The sequence below is a fragment of the Ochotona curzoniae genome, unplaced genomic scaffold, assembly GCF_017591425.1.
Source record: "Ochotona curzoniae isolate NIBS_2020 unplaced genomic scaffold, NIBS_Ocur_1.0 contig_2318, whole genome shotgun sequence".
NCBI classification, from domain to species: domain Eukaryota; kingdom Metazoa; phylum Chordata; class Mammalia; order Lagomorpha; family Ochotonidae; genus Ochotona; species Ochotona curzoniae.
This window is the reverse complement of record NW_024465419.1, coordinates 14,772,955-14,793,264: the sequence shown is the minus strand read 5'-3', so window position 1 is coordinate 14,793,264 and position 20,310 is coordinate 14,772,955. Positions and strand designations below refer to the sequence as shown.

Genomic DNA, 20,310 nt, shown 5'->3' with positions numbered 1-20,310 from the left:
GGAGGGCCAGTGAAGATTTTTTTTTTTCTTGAAAAGAAAAGAAACAACTTTATTTGAATTTTGAAAATGCTGGCTCCTGGGAGGAGCTGAGACAGACACTCCTGTCCCAGCTCCCCATCTGTGGGAAAAATGTACTGTCCCATACTAAGGATGCCAGGTTGGCCATGGGACTTTGCTTATCCAGTTGAATACCAGCTAGTGTGGAAGCAGAGGCCTGAAAGGTGTTTGTGGTTTGGCTTGGCCGCTTCTGCTGCTGCCTTTCTATGGGTCATGTGGTCTAAAGAGGATGACTGATAGGTAGAGGCAACTTGACCCTAGCTGTGGCCAATGTGAATCAGCCAGGCTGAAGCTAACCAACTGAGACCGAGCCGTATTTCGCACAACTGTGTGCTTTCATAGTTGTTCGCTACCAGCATTCTTGTGTAGAAGAACTGAGTTCTGTGGGCTTTGTTCTTTGAACCCTGGGGTGTGGAAGCAAGTGTTTTATTGAACACTTTCTACGTGCCAATCATTGTAGGTTCTCAGGCTCAGCAGTGAATAAGGCAGGTCCAAATCCCCAGCATTTGGGTGTATTCACTCTCTAGAAGATGTGTACTAGATTTTTGCTTATCAGTGAGAGTTTAGTTCTTTCCCTTCCCCTCCCCTTTCGTCAAAAAGAGGTAATTTTCAAAATTAGCAGTACTCTGGCACTTTGGACAGTGACAGGATCTAGATAGCCATGATCTTGCCTCTGTATGGATTTTATATTAAACAAAGGATCAGGGAGTAGCTTGGCTACTGATAGTATCACCATTATTATGAAAACTGCCTCAGTGACGGCATTTACCTCTCTTGACTCCTATCTGGAAATATCTAGAAAGAATATAAAATAAGTACATCATCACTTGCTCTGCCAATTTTGCTCTTGGTTGATTTGGCTTTATATGAGGTTTTGACTTGGCTCCATAACTAAAAATACTATCCTTGCAGACATGAGGTTTGACCAGGGGCAGTTGGCTGTATGTGTAACTGTTTTTCCGTCGGAGATTCTGCCATCTGTGGAGGACTGCAGCGTGGGGCTGGAAGGAAAACATACCCCCTGGGGAAGGGCAGCTTAGAGGTGATACTGAGGACATTTAAACATCTCATTCATGTCCAATAATTTCATAGGGAATCCACCTTGTCTGGAAGCAGGGATGCATGTTCCATTATTCCCCCACATCTGTATATGATAGACCCCAGTACTCCATCACTATACATTTCCATAAGTGGGAAGCCATGATACAAGGTCAACAACTGGGTTGTTGAGTATGAGTTAGAACAGCCACAACAAAACAACAACATCAAGAACAAATTATAGCACCATGAAAAAATGCGCCTCTGAGTAACCAACACATGGATTGAACATTCATTCATTTAAGTATAATGAAATTCCTGATATGAACTAGCCATGCCCTCCATCCCTGTTCTTGCTTGAAAAGCCATGCCCTGTCTTTGAGGAGGTTATACAGTTCAGTTTATGTCAATAACCACAATATATCCAATAGAAATTAACATAAGAAATCTGGAAGCAAAAGCAAGAACTTGACCGGGGGCTAGCCCTTGGGAAGTCACTGAGAAGGTGATTATTGAGACATAGAAAAATGATGTGTCTATTAGGTAGTCAGAATAGGAAAGGATGCTGTGAGTACAGGGAATACATATGAGACTGTAGCTTTCGTAATGCAATGTATTACCCTACAGATGGAAAATTGGATGCTGGTCTCATGGGGCTCGAGTCAAGCAGTTAATAGAGTGTATTTCTTTACAGAGACTCTGGCGGGAGGGCATCCTTCCGGTGCTTTCCAGCTGAGAGAGGCTGCCTGCACTGCTTGGCTTGTCGTTCCTGCTTCCATCTTCAAAGACACTCCTAGAGGTAGAGTCCTCTCAATCTGACTGAGTCCCCTCCTGAATAATCTAGGATAATGTTCACCTCTCAAGGTCATTAATGTTAATTATATCCCTAAGTCCTTCTTGTCATGTAAAGTAACATTTCTGGTGGTCTGAAGAGGAGGCCTACAACACAGGAAGGCATGGGTGTCCATAAGTGAGATAACTGGTTTTGAAAGAATTAACAAGGCCTGGTGTAGGAGTGAGGTCAGGAGTGTGGAGAGAATGCCGTTGAGAAGGGGAAAGAATATTTTTGGCCAAATGGGACAGAGATATTCTCATCAGGGGCCCAAGTTTGAAAAATATGATGGCTGAGTTAATTCAGTTGACTATTTCAGATAAGTAATTCTTTTTCTCTAGTTTTTATTACTTTATTTATTGATCTCATTCACATTTCCAGAAGTTTATTGGGTAAACCACTGCAAAGTACAACAGTTTTGGTGCAATAGCCTTGCTCGTTAATGAAAACTAGCCATTGAATCACTATAATAAAGGATGTTTTAGATTCACATAACCTGCAGGGTACACTTGGGATGGGCACAGCGTTCCTCTACAGAGGAGAGGCAGGAAATCTTGCTTGCTTCTTTTCCTTTCTACACTGTTAGACCTGTGGCCTCATGCTGTTTGGCAGCTTGCTCAGTTAAAGATGGCGTATCATTAAAGAAGTCCTTCAGCCTGCAATGTGTGAGTCCCTAAGGAAAGTCATCTTCCTTAGTGCCCTAAAATGTGTTTTTAGAAAGTCACTAGCCAGTATTTATTGAATGTTTAGCACGAGCAATAATGGCCTTTAAGTTGACCATTACCCACACACTATCTTCTGATCCAATCTCATGCAAATGTTTGATTGCATTCAATGTATTGTGAGAACATAGTTTGCAAGTGCTGCATGTTGAAAATACTACCCTGAATCTAAGTAGGTGTCACTGAAATATTTTTCCTTAGTGTTCAACCGCTGAAAAGGCATCAGAAGAAACAAAGTCAGAGTGAATTGGATTTGAGAAGGTGGGAATAACCCAAACACAGGAGAATAGTAAATGAAGGCAATGGGGAGCTTATGGTGACACAACCAAAGACACCAGCTTTGCGACTGACTAAAGTTAAATCCTAGCTGATTCAGACAAGTGCAAATGTAAAAATGAAAGTTGATTGCTAGCAAAGGCTGAAGCCTAAAAGTGTTAGTAGTGTATGTTTCTACCAGATAAAAACCCATAAGATGCTGCCAGATTTACCCAGAGACAACTTTTATTATCTGCTGTGTGTTCTTGCAAAAAGTTCTGCAGAGTCCTCACAGATGTTAGAGTCCAGAAGAGACTATAAATAACACTGTTCTTTTCTCTGTGTGTTCAGAACTCATTCAGAGTGAGCCCCAGAGCCAGAGAGATGAGATGTGTGGGTGTACCTGTCAGATGTTTTATGGCCCATGATAACAGCAGGATTGGAGGGTGTGGATGGATGCTGGAGGCCAAGGCCTGGGCTGATTCTGTCCCCAGGCACTTGCTGGCAGTGTCAGATAGAAGTGTGTTCCTCTGGGGGTCAGGGGCTGGGGACTGGAGGATGTGCAGGTGTGTGGGGGAGGAGCTGTAGCTCACAGTCAGGTAGTCACAGCACTGAGAAATTCATGGTGCTGCTGTCCCAGTGTAGCCATAACTGGCCTTGTGCCACTCACAAGGCTATAGCTCTTTGCATTTCCACATGGCATCCATGTTGGATTTCATAATGGAATTGTTAGGTGGGGTGAGGAATCCCAGCACACTCCCGACTCAAAATATCCCCATTCAAGTTTACAATGAGGCTTTTGGTTTTAGCTTATCAGCAGCTGGGTCTTATCAGCAGTCTTCCCGTTTCTTCTACCTTCTTTCTCTCGCCTTCTGGATCTTTCTATCATTCTTCTCCTTTTCTGTAGAAGTTGTATTAACTTAATCCAACCTCCTTCAAACTTGTAATCTTACCACTTTCATCCAGCTTAGCAGAACAAATGCTGCTCCAGGGGTCAAGGCTCATCAAAATACCTTCAAAGGTGGTAAATGATAAGGACTTTCAAAAAAATGTGCATGGTTATGGAATGTTAAGTTTTAAGGGGAAAACATGAAACTTCTAGAGCTTCCTTTTCTCTTTTGCTCTGATTTAATTTTTACAAAATTAGCAGAGCTATTATAAATTTCTTTATACAATAGCATAGCAGTTTTATTTTTTCTTTAGAAAAAATTTTATTTATTTGAAAGGCAGGGTTACATAGAGAGAGAGAGGGAGACAGACAAATCTTCCATCCACTGGTCTGAAACCAGAAGCTTCTTCTGGGTCTCCCACTTGGGTGCAGATGCCCAAGGACTTAGGCCATCATCTATTATGAGGTCATAAGCAGGGAGCTGGAATGGAAGTGGAGCAGCCAGGACTGGAACCAGTGCTCATATGTGATGCGAGCATCATAAGTAGTGCCTTTATTCTCTATGCCACAATAAAACCCTCTCCCCTTGTTTGTTTGTTTGTTTGTTTCTTCCTAATGTCTCTCCATTGGCTCAATTGAGTTTTATACAGTCATGGAAGCCTACAGGGGTCCACATGTCTCCCAGGTTGTATCTCACATCTTGGACAACCCTTATGTGTTTATTTTTTAATGTCTATGTATTTATTCTTAACTGCTAGAAAGGCAGAGTTACAGAGAGAGAGGGAGAGACAGAACAAAGGGGAAAGATTTCTCATCTGCTGTTTCACTCCCCAGATGCCCAAAATAGCCATGACTGGGCCAGGCCAAAACTAGGAGTTGGAACTCCAGCTGGGTAGGTCTTCCATGTGAATGACAGAGTCCTAAACAGCTGAGCCATCATTCTTTGCATCCAAGGATGATGGAAGCTGGATCGGATGCAGAGCAGCTGGGACCTGCCCTGGGGCTTTGATGTAGGATGTAAGACTTTGCAAAGAGGAATTTAACCTGTCATGCTACCATCTTCATCCCTATGTTTTTGATTTTAGATGCAATCAGGAGGAATTGCATTCTGCACCTAAGCAAGGTACTGAAACTCTTCTGGTTGACTATGTGGGTACTACATTTTTCCTTCTCTCATGAAGTTTGAAGCTGAGGAGATCGCTATTATTATGTCCTGAGGTCTCAGAGCTGATACAGCTGGCCTTTGCTTTTCTGGGTGCAGCAGGTTCCCGTGTAATCATTTCAGGGAATGTTTCATTTCAGTGAATGCTTATTCAGGGCTAACCCTGAGCCAGACAGCATGCGAGGTATGGGGCCCTTCATCACGGTTCCTGTTGCTGTCTCCCAGCCCCTGGCCTTTCTTCACCCCAGCTTCTACCAGGCTGTGTCCAGTATTGGGGTTAGAGGTGAGTGCTCTATACCGTAAACACAGTCTTGTCACCCCACATCCACACCTCTTGCCTCTGCTCCCCCTGCTTACAGGGGAGAGATGAACTCTTGACAGTGGCTTACAGAGTGACAATGCGTGGTTGGCCTCATGTGCTTCATCTAGCCACTTCTCCCGCCAGACTCCTCATCGCCTTGGCCTCGTTGCAGTTAATGGAGAGTTTTCTCTCTTCTTCTGGGGGTTGTGGAGTATATGGGTGTCTCTGCAAGTGGAATCCCCCTTCTCCCTTCCACTAGGATAAGCCACTTCTCAGCAAGTCTTTAGGCCCTTCCTGATCAGGGTCAAGGTTTCCCAGAGCTCCCGTGTAGTGCTCAACAAGTGCAAAGTTTGTGTTCATTTGATGGATGCCCCTTCCTTCCATTGAAGTGTAAGTTGTCCACAGATGCAGTCCTGTCTGTTCATTCACCCTTGTGTGGCCGGCCCCCAGAACAATTTGGACCATCAATAGATATTAGTTGAATGAATGTATGAACACAGGCAACTTCTTGTTCCTCAAGAGCAGTCTTAAACAGAAAATGAAAATAATTGTACTAAGTCCTAAATATAGTGCAGGGTTTGATAGCTTATAGGCAAGGTTCCTACTCCAGATTAAAGGCTGATTAGAGAGCAATTTGCGTAGACTGTGATGGATTAAGAGCACTGGCTCTGGATTCAGGCAGATCTATGTTTAAATCTTGATTTCCCCTGTTTTTAATTGGAAAGGCTTTGGGAAGATCACTTAACTTCTTTATGCCTCAGTGTCTTTGTAAAATGGGTTTAATAATAACACATACTAAAGAGGCATTGTTCTGTTTGGGCTGCTGTATTAGTTTTTATTTCTGTATAAGAAATTATCTCCAAAATTAGAAGCTTAAAGCAGCAAATACCTGTTTTCTCACATATTTTCTAAGAGTCAGGAATCAAGGAGTGGCTTAGCTGGGTGATTCTGGCTCAGTCTTTAGTTTAATTAAACTCTTGGCTGAACTAGGATAGGGTCTACTTCCAAGATTGTCTATGCAACTGTTTTTAGGGGCTGTCAGTTTCTTACTGGTAGTTCTCTCCTACAGCCACTCATAATATGGCAACTTCCAGAAGGAATGAGCCAAAGCCAAGAGCCCCAGGTGGAAGCTAATCTCAGAAGGTTCTTAACTATGACCACATCTGCCACACTGCATTACTCACAGAGACAAATGTAGTCAACCTGGTACGACCTGAGAAAGAATTACACTGCAAACGGAAAAGGAGAGGATGAGTTCTAGAAGCTGAGGATTTTGGGGACTGCCCTGAGGGCTGGTCACTCAGATCAAACTCAGGGACACTTGGGAATGATCTTTGATTCAGCTTGCTGCTATTGCTCTGAAATGTGAGTGATTGGGCTCAAGTTCACTGGTGGATATTTTCAGTATGAAATGTACTTATGCTTTGCAATTATAAATTTAGAGTTTCTTCCTGGTGATATCAGAGCAGCAGGAGGCAAGAGTGGCAGGGGAGGTGGGGAAGTTAGTGTCTTATCACCTGATGGCCACAGATAAGGCCAGGGCACAAGGCACAGGCAGATCCCAAAGGAAAAATTTTCCACTTGTTACATGATATTATTCTTCCTTGAGGGTAATTTCTAAGAAGTGGAATTATTTAATCTCAGATTATTAAAAAAAAGAGCGAGGACTTTGGATCTATCTGACAGACAAGAAGAGAACCAAGTTACTCTTCCAAAAATCTGTGCCCTAATTACCAGTCTATCTCTAAATGACAGCTATGCATCTGACAAAACATCTCTGGTGTATGATTTGTGCCTACCAGGTTCTCCTTATGCTCAAATTGAAGGACTTTGTTTTGATCTACAGCCACAGGCAGTAGGTAAAATCCAGCTCTAAGAATAGTTTGGTTTGCCAAGTGCCACTAAGACATACAAAGGTACTTGATAAAGTGCTTGATAAGGTGAGATTAAAAGTTGTTTATTTTAGGGTAAGAGTTGCTGAAAGGCATACATACATACACTTTTCACAATGTGCATTTTCCATAAACTCTGTCAGGACTCTTTATCTGCATGATTTCCATTTTTTGAGATGAAAATAAATTTTAAGATTTATTTATTTGTTTGAAAGTCAGGGAAGGAAAGAAATTTTTGCATTCACTAATTTATTCTCCAGGTAGCCACAGCAGCTGGTGCTGTGTCAACCTGGAGTCAGAAACCAGGAACTTCATCCGGGTCTCCCACATGCATGGCAGGAGTCCAAGTACCTGTGCTAACTTACGTGCTTTTCCCAGGCCGTCAGCAGGTTGCTGATCAGAAGTGGGGCAGTCAGGACACAAACTGGCCCCCCATGGGATGTTGTCATCACACACAGCAGCTCTGTGGGCCAGGCCACAACACCAGCCCCAATAAAATTACCTTTTCATTTCATTGTCAATGAACTTTTAGGAAGTGTACTTGTAAAATGACACAGGAAGCTGAAGGCTAATTCGATTTTAGATTACTTTTATTCTGTCAACTCTTATTTTGTGTTTTTGTCTTAAGAGTGATCTACACACACACAAGTAACCGATGGTTGATATATTCCTGCCATTTGTTAATTGTATGAAAAAAAACACAATCTTGTCCAAGTCAGTTGACTACTGTAGAGTACTGGCTGGCTTGATCTAAAGGGCTCATCTGGTACTGCCAACTATAGGCTAGAAGTGCTGGGCTAGAAGGCAGGCCTTTTTAATTAACTAGTCGCTTAAATAAAAAGCAACCAACTGCCTAGTTTTAGGTCCTTAGTAGTAGTTACTGTTTATCAAGCACATGCAGACACTGTGCTAAGGGCCTTCTTTATGTCCTGATTGTAGACTTTTCAAGGTGGGCTGTAGGGACAACAGGCAACATGTGGGTGGCTGGTAAGCAGGGCAGCTGCTGCCACCCTCTGGGGAGGTATCAGGGCCCCAAAGTGTCAGACATACTTCCACTATGTGTGTGTTTGTGTTTATTTTTTTCTACAATATCATGAATGTGACTTAGGTCTCTGAGATTGTTTTGAAACTATTCGTGCAGCATCATTTCTGGCAATGCACTTGGTTATCATTTTGGTCAACTCAGCAATGGTTCCCAGTAGGTCTGGCTCTGTAGCCCTTCATGGTTGTTCTCCTGGGGCTGAGGCACAGGGTTAGTGCACCATCTACTTTTCTAGATATCTGTTGATTACTCCTGGTGATGACTGCAGAGTTTCTACCCACACTGGCAGGGCAAGAGGCCTCCCTCTGTCCACCTGTCAGTGCTTGGTGAATGTGAAGGTTTCTCTCCCAACCACCAGTCTAGTGAACAATGTGGGTATGGACTGAGCAGGATTCCACAGAGAAACACAACAGTTAGACACACTTACATATATACACATACTGATCTAGAATCTACAGTTAGCTAACCATGTCCATGGGTTCTACATGGACTGAACCAACTGTGAATCAAAAAGTATTCAGAAAAAAATAATTTATCTTGAATATGTATAGCTAAAGTAACAGAGAGGGAGGGCGGGAGGGAGGGGACAGAGAGAGAGAGAGAGAGAGAATGAGAATCTTCTGTCTGTCAGTTCACTGCCCAAATGTGTGTGACAACCAGGGCTGGGCCAAAGGCAAACGTATAATCATTTGAACAAGAATATGTGTGAATGATTGCCAAAAAGAAGTGACTGTCAACTATATTTTAGCTCTTCTCTGGAAGGAATCCCTGAGGGTCTGTGAGACATTCCACCATCTAAGAAAGATGGATCACAGGATGTAAAATTGCCCAAGCACCTCATCGTGATAAAACTGAGAGTGAATACAGATAAAGCCAGAGAGGTGAGATTCAGCTTGGTCTTATTGGGGAATCTATTAACAGGTGGAGAAAGACATGGAAGCCTTTAGGTAAAATGAAGTACTTGGGTTTTGTGCAGGCTTAACCCTTTCAAATCTTCTTTCCTGTCTGGAATGATGCAAGGGGCTGCAGCTCCTCCAAAAGAAAGGTGGACGTCTTTGCATCTACTATCCAATGCTGCATGTCACGTGGTCTTGCCTCACTGACAAATGAGTGGGAAGCCTCTGAATGGAGGAACTCTGTTATTTGTAATTTTCTGTAGGTCCAAATGCACCAGATAAAGAAGACATAACCCAGTGGGAGGGATTTTTTCCTTTCATTTTCTGATATTTCAGGCTGTAACTTTTCAATTGCTCCATCAGGATTTATCGACTGTAATTACTTGGATCGGAGGTACATGCTATCAACATGTCAGAGGAACTAAGAAACCGTTCCCTTCAAAATAAAGAAAAAATTATCCTAAGCTGCCAACCCTGAAATGCTTAAAAATAGGCCTTTGTGTAACTTTACAAAGTGCTTCTGAGAGATTCTTCCTGTTTATCTCGCTGCTGATAGAAATCCAAAGAACATTAAACTCTATTTTACTTTTTAAAAAAGATTTTTAGTTTATTTATCTGAAAGGCACAGTTGGAGAAAGAGAAGAAGAGATAAGGAGATCTTTGATCTGCTGGTTCTCTCCCCAGACGACCTCAGTGGATAGGGCTGCGTCAGCACAGTGCCAGCAGCCAAGAGTTTCTTTTTGTTTTCCAAGGTACAAAAGTGAGGAGCTGGATCAAAAGTGGAATATCTGAAGTTTGAATTGGTACCCACAAAGGATGCTGGCTATCCAGGTGGCAGCTTAACCCACTATATCACAATGCTAGCCCAAATTCTGTTTTCTATAGATAGAAAAATTCCAGAGGTATGTTGTTCTCTGGAGCAAGTTCCATTTAGAAAATGTTCGTTCTTCTGCCCATTTGAGGAACTATTAAACTTGAATTTTTGCTAAAATTTGCTTGTTTACATAGTTTCTCAGGATCATTCAGAAAGAGTGCTTGAGAAGTGATACCTTCCCAAGGTTTCATGTTTCAAAAACATTTCAGAATGGGATGTTTGTGGTAGCCTGTTACAGTGTAATTGGATCCTGCATGACACACTCAATTATGATTGTTTCATTCTGAAAGTGTGGTTATGGAGGGAAACTGTCCAAAGCTTCGTTGAGATGGTTTTGTCGTTTTCTGTCCATATCCTACTTCTATTGCCTTTGGAATACAGTGCTGGCTGAGAAGGTGTTAACCCTAATGTCAGTGCAGATCAAAGCAGCAAGGATTGAGTCACTGTTGCCAATTCCTATAAAAAAGAAAATGCAGAGAAGGATGTTTTATGCTCTTATTAATGGTGAGAAATGATAGATGTCTAAGTACAATTGTGTGAAATGCTTTGGGGAACCCAAGGACTACTGTAGAGCTGTGACTCAGCTCTTAAAGACCCCATGATTAAATGCCTGTCTATGTGCTTTACATGCATTGTCGCGAGAACATCACCACTGACTCCAGGGGAGACTTACTGCCAGCAGCATTGTGCAGATGCAATCTCAGGCCCAAAGAGTTTAAGTAACTTGCTTTAGGTCACATAGCTTCTAGGGGTGATAGCCTGGATCCCAACCAAGCGTGTAGCTCCGGAGAAGGAGAGACATAGATGAGCTGAGCTTGACAAGTGGGTCAGAATCAGAGCTGGAAGATGAAATACCTGGTGAGGGCTGTGAGGTGCACCTGAAGGCTGGCTTGGGAAGGTTTGACCTGATTCTCACATAAGCCTGATGGTATTACTTCCAAAGTAGGCTATGTAAGTTCACAAAGATTTTGTTTTAAATAAAAAAAATTCCCTTTACTTGTATGTCACTTACTTTTTAAAATAAAGCAATTGGGAAATGCAACCATGTCCCAAAAGTCCAAGGCACTGACGTCAGCACATGCCAGTGAGGCTGTGGAGTAATGGGAGCTCCCATCGATCTCCGGTGGGAATGCAGAAGTACACAGCCCCCTTGGAAGATAGTTTGGCAGCTTATTCCAAAACTAACCATACTTTATGCTACAATTTAGCAGTCACATTCCTCGCTTTAGTGCCTACCAAAAGCCTATATACAAATATTTGCAGAAACTTTATATCTCCCAGAACTCTGAAACAACCAAGGGGAAGTGGATAAGCAGCAGTACATATACACAATGGAATGTTATTCAGCACGCAAATGAAGTGTGCTCCAAGCTATGAACAAGATGTGGAAAGAAACATATATGCGTTAGCTAAATGAATGAAGTAAACCTCAAAAGGCTTCATACTGTGTGATTCCAGTGTTTGTAGGTCAAACTATAGTAGACAGCAAAAAATAAGTGGTCATAAGTGGGAGGGAGATATGAACAGGTGGAACACAGGGAATGTTGAGTGCAGTGCAACTAATCTAGATAATGATGGATACATGTTGTCATGCAGCTGTAGAATGAATGACATGAGAAGTGACTCCCTGAAATCACCTGTGGCTTTAGACAAAGGTACCAGCACTGATTAATGAGTTACAACAAATCACACCAATGTGAGATGATGGTAATAGGGGAAGCTGTAGAATAGGGGAGGGGACATATTTGAGGATTCTATACTTTTTGATTTTTTTTTTTTTGGTAAACAAAAGTTATTGAAAAAGTAAAGTCTATGAACTGAAAAAAAAGGGATTAAAGCAGCATCTGGGGTTCAATCTCTTACTTTTCTTGTGAATATTCATTAACCATTTGTGACAAATAAATGTACCCTTTTTAAAGAAAAAGATTTATTTGGAAGGTAGAGTGAGAGAGATATTGATTTTTTTCATCTGCTGGTTCACTCCCCAAATACCTCTAACAATCGGGGCTAGGACTGGCAGAAGCTAGGATCTCCATCCAAGTCTCTCATGTGGATGACAGAGGTCCAAGTACTTGAGCCATCATCCATTGCATCCCAGGCGCATTAGTAGGAAGCTGGATCAGAAGTACAAGGTGGCTAGGGCTTTTGAGATGCAGGCATCCTAAGTGTTGGATTACCCTGCTGTGCTACCATGCTTGCTTCTTATGCATTCTTACATAACCAAGAGGCATAACACAGTACAATGCCTATTTCTGTTATTACTTATTCCTGAAATATGTATTTTAAGTTTTATTTATTTATTTGAAGGCAGAGTGACAGAGGGAGAAACAGATAAACAGATACATGGAAGGAAGGGAGAAGGAGAAAGGAAAGAAGGAAGGTGGGAGGGAGGGAAAGAGAGAGAATGAGAATGAATTAATTGATTGTTGGTTTAGTTCCTAAATTCTCATGATAGCCAGCGTTGGGCCAGGCTGAAGGTAGGTACTAGGAACTCCAACTGGGTAACCCATGTACTTTGGCCCCCATCTACTCCCTCTCAGATGACATAGCAGGAAGCTGGCTGAGAAGTAGTAACAGGATTCAGTCCCAAGCACTTGCTATGGGATGTGGGCATCTCAAGGAATGGCTTAACTCACCTGCTGTGCCACAATGCCTGCCTCTGATGAAGAGTGAACTGAACATTAACACCGAAGAAGATGCTTGAGATTCTGTGGGTATTCTGAGGGGATGATGCCTTCGTAATTGTTGGAAAGTTTTTAGAGTTTTGGTTACTTTTGAGAGTTTGACTTGGAGCATAGTTGGGTATAAAAAGAGAGAAAGGAGTTAAGAAAGGTAAAAAGACTCAGTCCTCTGGTTACCCATGACCTGCTGAACACCCCTGGGTGCCAGTGTCAAGGCAGATTTGGTTTCAAGATGGACTTGGTTTCTGTTGTGGAAGACTCAGTAACCTTGAGCATGAAACTTGGGACAGCTAATCTTGATTTTGAGTCTAGCGTAGATGCCTCCTGGCTGAAGAATCTTGGGTGACATACCTCAATGGGTTTCATCTCCAAAATGGGACACAGTTCATACCTACTGCTGATGGCTTTGCAAAGATTAAATTAAGGCTTATTAAGAGCCTCACACGTAGTACATGTTCTGTTCTGCAAGTGCAGAACCTGCTCCCTCCCCTACTGCTCCCATGGAGCGGGAACAGAGTCCTGAATCTCTACATGATCAGCAACAACAGAGGGCACAAGTGGCTCCTGGGAGGGACAGGTGGGCAGGCCACCCCTGAATGAGTGCTGGATGCACAAAGGAATGTCTGGGTGCCACGGCCACAGGACTCTCCTGAGAATTGTCATCACTGAGTTTTTCCTTCCCAAAGATCTATCTGCTTCTCAGAAGAGGAGAGAAACAGGCATTACCTGAAATTCTGTGTCTTTAGTGCAACCCGCACTCCAATTAAATCAGTCTTTTTTGTCAAGACATAAATAACAGCTTTCACATGCAAGCTAAAGCCCTGGCATGAACAGTCATTGATTAATTACTATATTAATGTTTTTGCCTTTGCTGGAATGCTTTATTGATTTTTCTGTCTGTGAAACGAGGGGCTTGAAAACCTTTATTATTTTTTTTAACCAAATGATCTTTGTTTCTTTATGGTCTTGAAAGGTCTTAAGCACAATCTACTCTGTCCCCTCAAAGCCGCTCAGAAGCGGACCAGAATAAATCATAAGTAAATGTAAAAATAGTCTCAGAGCCTCAAGTGGCAGAGCTTTTCCAAGCCATAAATATAATTGAATTCTCGTTCACCTCTTGATCCCAAACCTTTTATTTAAAACTCACAGACATTTGTTTTGAGAGCTAGGAGGATTCTTCCTTTGGAGGCTAATTTTGGGTTCCAAGTAGAGGAGTTGTTTTAAATAATGGAGAGAACATAATGTATTCCTAAGTCTCTTGGACAGGTGTTTTTCCTCGCTGTTGAAATGAAAGTCAGACACACAGAGAGCCAGTGGCATAGCTGTAGTGGGAGGGGTACAGTCCTGCTGGCAGAGCAGCCAGCAGGGTTGGGTTCAATTCTCCAGTTTCCTGATTTAGGAGCTGTGTGGACTCAGTAATTGTCAGTGGGAAGTGGGACAAATAATAGCAGCACCTACCTGGAGGGATTATTGGGAAAAATGAATTACATCAAGCGTCTAAAATGAACTTAGGCTAATTACCTCGTTCTAGTTCACTCAGGCTGTTTCCAAAAAGGCAAAAGTTAACAAGCGCTGGCAAAGATGTGGAAAAATAGGAAACCCTGTACACAGCTGAAGAGAATGTGTATTACACAGTCAGGATGGTGAACAGTACGAAGGCTTCTTGAAACACGCAAAATAGAGTTACCATTTAATGTAGAACTCTGTATTGATATAGACATTATCTTGTCTATCTATCTATCTATCTATCTATCTATCTATCTATCTTTCTGAAGGCTATGAAATAAATGGGCTGAAGAGACATCTGGACTCATATATATGCAGCACTATTTACAGTAGCCACGGTTTGGAAACAGCCTACATGTCCATCAACAGATGAATGAATTGGGAAAATGTGTGTATACATAATGTGATACTATGCAGTCATCGAAAGAGATGAAATCTTGTCTCTGGTGATGACGTGGATAAACATGGGAAGCAAGGGGAGTGAAATTAACCAGGCACTTACGTGTAGAAATGGGAAAAGCCAATTTCACAGAAGGGGAGAGTAGATAGTGGTTGTCAGGCTGCGGGGAGGGCACCTGGGGGGAGGCTGGTTAGTGGTGTTCTATTGCTCAGCGGGCAACAGCAGTCAATCAAAATGGTCTATGTATTTCAATAAATGGTACTTTTTATTAATTTACTTCATCATCAGGTTTGTTAACAAGTCCTAGGGTAAATGATCCAGATTTGCACTAATGTTATAGCCATAAGCCTCATGTAATTATTTTAGTTAAATGAGGATAGAATTTCCATTTCATGATTGCATTAGCCACATCCCAAGGGTTTGATACCGTATGTGACAGATGGCAACCACATTGGATAGTGACGATGGAGAATCTTTCATTGTCATCCCAAGCTCTGATGGACCCTGCTGCTCCGGAGCATGCTCAGTGGCATGAGAAGTTCATAAGACATCTTGTCTGCTTTTTAAAAAAAGGCTTATGTATTGATTTGAAAGGCAGAGTTAGGGGGAAAAAAAGAGTCAGAGACAGAAAGGGAAGGAGAGCTCTGCACTCCAAAGTCCAGGGCCAGGAGCGTCTTTCACATCTCCATGTGGATCCAGGGGTCCACCTTCCACGTAATAACAGGAAACTACATGGGAAGTGGAGCAGCTGGGACTTGAATCAGCACCCACATGGAATGCCAGTACCACAACTGGCAACTTCACCTGTTCAGAGATAGCACCTACCCCCAGTTTCGTTTCTGATCCAACTCCCTGCCAATGTGCTTAGAAAAGCTGCAGAAGATGACCCAAATGCTTTTGAAGATTGGCTCCTGTACCACATGGGAGACCTAGAAGGCTAGACGTGGCTCTGGTCTGGCTGTTGCAATCAACTGGGGAGTGACTCAGCAGGGGAAAGAAGTCCCTCTCTCTCATCTCTCTCTCTCTCTTTCTCCATAACTCTGAGTTTCAAATACATAAATATATACATATATAAATCTTTTAAAAATAATAAGATGCCTGAGAGCTAAATGTTTAGCTACTTGGTAAAACTAAATGGGTACTAGAATGCTTTGCTATTGCCTGTCAGCTTGCAACAGTTACCTAAGTACATGATGAAGAGTACATATGTGTGTATGTGTGTGTGTGTGTGTGTGTGTGTGTGTGTGTGTGTGTGTGTGTTTGAGTAAATGACATTCAGAAAACCTTAGATTGATTTGGGTAGATCAGATAGATTTAAGGGAAGTCTGGTATCATTTTGGTTGTGAGCTCAATTTTTTTTCCTGGCAAGATCATTTAAGGACCTTGGAGGACTTATTTTTCATATACTATTTTCAATTGATGAATTATAAATATTTGATGCAACATCAGGGAGCCTTCATCCAACAAGGAGTCATTGTAATATAATTGGTGGACACGGTCTAAAGTAAACTAACCAATGAAAGTATAATCAAAAAGGATTTTTTATGTCCAGAGTACCTAGAGTAAAGTTTATCACCACACAACTTAATTTTGGGAATCAATTATACAATTTATAAATGTAAACACTTAGTTTCTAACATAATGCTCAGCAAATGTTGGTGAACTTTGTTGTACATTCCAAGCAATGGAGGCCAGAAAGTATGTAATATAGCATTTTTTAAGGTTTATTTATTTTTATTGGGAAGGCAGATCAGATTAATGGAGGGAAGGAAAGACAGAAAGATCATTCAGCTGCTGGTTTACTCCCCAAGAAGCCATAGTGGCTGGAGCTGAGCTGATCTGAATACAGAAGCCAGGAGACACTTCTGGGTCTCTCATGCAGGGTCAGAACGCTTTGAGCCATACTCCTCTGCTTTCCCAGGCTATAATCATCAGGGAGCTGGACTGGATAGGAAATAAAGCAACTGAGGCATGAACTGGTGCCCTTATGGGATCTTGGTGCCTGTAAGGTGAGGATTTCACCACTGAGCCAGCACACTGGGCCTATAATATAGCATTGTTTAAACAAGGGATAGCAAACAACTAATGATCACAGAATTAGTTTCATGACCATGATCAACATTTAAATATGAAATGGAGGAAGTACAGAGGCAAATACAGGAGTGCAATGAATGTATTCAGGGAAAATGCTATATTCCAAATTGGCTTCAAATATAGATATGCAGGTATACTGAGTCACAATGAATTTTTTCTCCATGGATCGTGGCAAAGAAAACAACTGAAAGCCAGTAGTATAGAGAAAATTCAAGTTCTTAATTACAGAGTTGAATTCTATGTTGATGAAATAATGAAAAGGGGGGATTAGTGCAATGGCTCAATTGGCTAATCCTCCACCTGCAATCATCAGTATCCCATATAGGTGCAAGTTTGTATCCTGGTTGCTCCACTTCCTGCTCAGTCTCTTGCTTGTGGCCTGAGAAAGCAGTAAAGAATGGCCCAAGGCCTTGGGACCCTGCATCCATGTGGGAGACCCAGAAAAAGCTCCTGGCTCCTGGCTTCAGATCAGCTCAGCTCCGGCTGTTGCAGCCAGTTGGGGAGTGAACCAATGGGTGAAGCTGTTTCTCTCTGTTTCTCCTTTTCTTTATAAATTCACCTTCCCAATAAAAATAAACAATTTTAAAAAATAACGAAAGGGAAAGCAATCCTTTGCATATTTAACACAGATCTGATATAACCGTGCTTTAAAAAGACAAACCCCAGATCGCATTTTATTTAGAAAATGCCATGCAGATAGTTCAGTTATGTAATAAGGAATGAAATGTAAGGATATTCTAATTTTGTTCTGTAAGGTAGGCAGCAGAATCCATCCAGTCCATACATGAGCTGTAGACATGTAAGCGAGAGTATGATACTGTTACCAAGGTCATGCAGCTTGTAGAAGTTGAGATGAGATTTGAGCTGATTCTCTGCTTCCGAGGCTTGTGTACAGGAATGACCATGGTATATACTTTAAGACTCTTTCAAACGAGGTCATTTTCAACCTCTTGATTGCTGCTTAAAGACCCTGCAGCCATTGGAGTGTTGTCCCAAAGAGCTCAAGGGAGAGGGCCTACACTTGATTCCTTCCAGTTGGTACCTCTGGTTCCATCACAGCAATGCCTGAGTATGGAAGGATAGACAGATTTGAGCGTAACATTGAACTGTTTTTTGAAGCCTTGCCTTCTTCATTTTTTAAAAAAAGATTTATTTATTTTCATTGGAAATACAGATTTACAGCGAAAAGGGGACAGAAAATTTTTCTATCTGCTGGTTCACTCCCCAAATGACTGCAATGGCCAGATCTGAGCTGATCCAGAGCCGGGAGCTAGGAACTTCTTTCAGGTCTCCCACATAGGTACAGAGTCCCAAGGCTTTGGGTTATTTTCTACTGCTTTCCCAGTCTATAAACAGAGATCTGGATTAGAAGTGGAGCATCCAGGACACAAACTAGTGCCCGTATGGGATGCTGGTGCTTGGCAGTGGAGGATTAACCAGATGAGCCATTGTGCCAGCCCCTCATTTTTTTTTTTAAATAGACATGATGTTTACCAAGTTAATACTTAAGTGCACCTACTCTGTACTAGGCACCATTCTTTTTGTTTTGTGCTTGAATTCACTTTCTTTATTCAACAAATATTTAAAACTAATTTCAGTGCCAAAATAACTTTAAAATTTCTCATTATGACCATGACTATTACTTTTGAAAGGCCTGGGGAAATACCCTATGAATAACAAAGAATATGAAGCAAATGTCCATTCCAGTCTAATGATTACTCTTGTTTAAAAAAAATCATCATTTTTCTTTTCTAGGTGTTTTTTTCTCCTGTAAGTACTGTTTGTATCTATAAAGGGAGATCATCCTGTGTATGTAGGTTTGCTTCTTTTTTTTAACGATATGTTGCAGACATTTACCAAGACAGTCAGAATTCTTTGAACACATTCTTTGAAATTTTTCTTAAATATTATTTTTATAGCTGAGAGGAAAGCGTATCCATGTTGGCTTCTGTTTAGGGTGGCAAGGGTTGCAGTATGGAGGAAGGTGGGTGGCATAAAATTTTCAGATTTTTTCCCCATGTATGTCCATGGTGGGAGAAGAGGAGAGGGCTGCTCCTTGTTGTCAAACTACATCAGCATCTGGTGGTCACTGATGGCATCTTAGAGACCCTGAAAGGGGGAAGAATGTTCTGATATTGTTACTTGAGTGGTTTTGACAGTCCTAAGACATTGTCAGCTTCATCACATCAGGGTCGAAAACATCTTTCCAAGGTTTATTGGTTGACCAAGTTCACCTTAGTGCAAACTCAGACCCAGACACTTGCTGCTAAACTTGGTAGACACTGTTCTAAACACTTCCCATGCACAAATGCATGGAATTCTATGGAACCTTACCTTGTTGGTCTTGTTGGCATTCTCAACGTACTAACATCAAAACAAAGGACCAGGAACTTGTTTATGATCAGTCGGCTATTAAGAAATGTGCTGGACTTCAACCCTTGTAGCCTTTCTCCAGAGCAGTGCTGTTAACCATGACACTGAAGCTCCTCTATGAATATTAAGGAAGTTCTTGTTTATGTTTACCCCATTCAGTTTTTTTGACATCTGAATTCCTTCTGACAGCACGTGGCAGAGCTTCCTAACTTAGAGAAGAGGTGTCATATCATTACTCTTTTTCACTGCTAACTCCATTTTCAGAATGAAGCATGGCACCTGCCCTCCCAGGCCTGTGGAGATTACGCTAGTATTGAGTCCAGAAGAGCCGTTTCCCAAATGTTCCCTTCTCAAACCCACTTCTATATATTCTTAGATTCCCTAGTGAGAATGAGCTATTCTTGTTTATTCATAAATAATCAATTCACAGAGTATACCTTCAAATTCCTCTTCTCTGCCTCTTCTATTCTTTCATCAGGCTTAAATTCCTCAAGAAGAATGAGTTTTACATGATCCGTGTAGTAATTTTCCATAGGTTTTAACACGGTCTGCTGAAGATACAGCCCGTATCTAGCTGAAAGTAAGAGAATAGCAGTAGAAATTCCAAGTGGCAGTCTTCAGGAATTCCAGCAATCTTTTCATTACAGTTAGTTGACTCTGAATAAATGTACAGTTTATTTTTTCTTCACAGTAATAATGTGGTCAGAGTCTGTGAGCTTAGGAGCAGGCACCAGATGTCTTCCTTTTGGCTTGGCTTTCAATTCAGGTAGTGATACGGAAGCAAAGAACATGAAAAGTTATGTAATTTTCTCTTTCCAACCTCTCCTTCTAACTCTAACCTGATATAATACCACACATAAAGTTTTTAAAAACATTTTCTGTCTGTAATGATGAGGAATAACAGCTGCTTGCTAACTTAACATTTTAGCTTTTTCACTTTAAGTCCAATTTCAGGTCACACCTTTATAGTTGTAATTCTTTGTAATTTTTTCTCAAGTCTCAGATCCACAGCCACTATTTTAACAGTATTTTTTTTCTAATCAGCAGATTTTCTGTAAGCAGATTGTGACAGCCTGTTCATTTTTAATAAAAAAAAATACGAGTATTCCTAGGGGTGGGCATTTAGAGTCATTTTTAGTCTTCTCTTTGACATGTCTATGTGCTGTATCAAGTCCAATGTTAGGGCTAGTTTGAGTCACACACTAACAGGTAGCGGTCATGGCTGAAATGCTGGGGCATTGCCATCAACATATAAGACTCAGATGGGTTCCTGGATCCTGGCTTTGACCTGCGTTG

General features: G+C 41.6%; 1 long non-coding RNA gene across 1 annotated transcript in view; it reads left to right on the top strand.

Moving 5' to 3' along the window:
- LOC121151326 overlaps positions 1-20,310 on the top strand; it is an 89,954-nt gene that overhangs the window by 4,941 nt on the left and 64,703 nt on the right. The window contains exon 2 of the long non-coding RNA XR_005883153.1: positions 1,790-1,894. This is a non-coding gene — a long non-coding RNA (uncharacterized LOC121151326). The remainder of the gene's footprint in view (positions 1-1,789; positions 1,895-20,310) is intronic.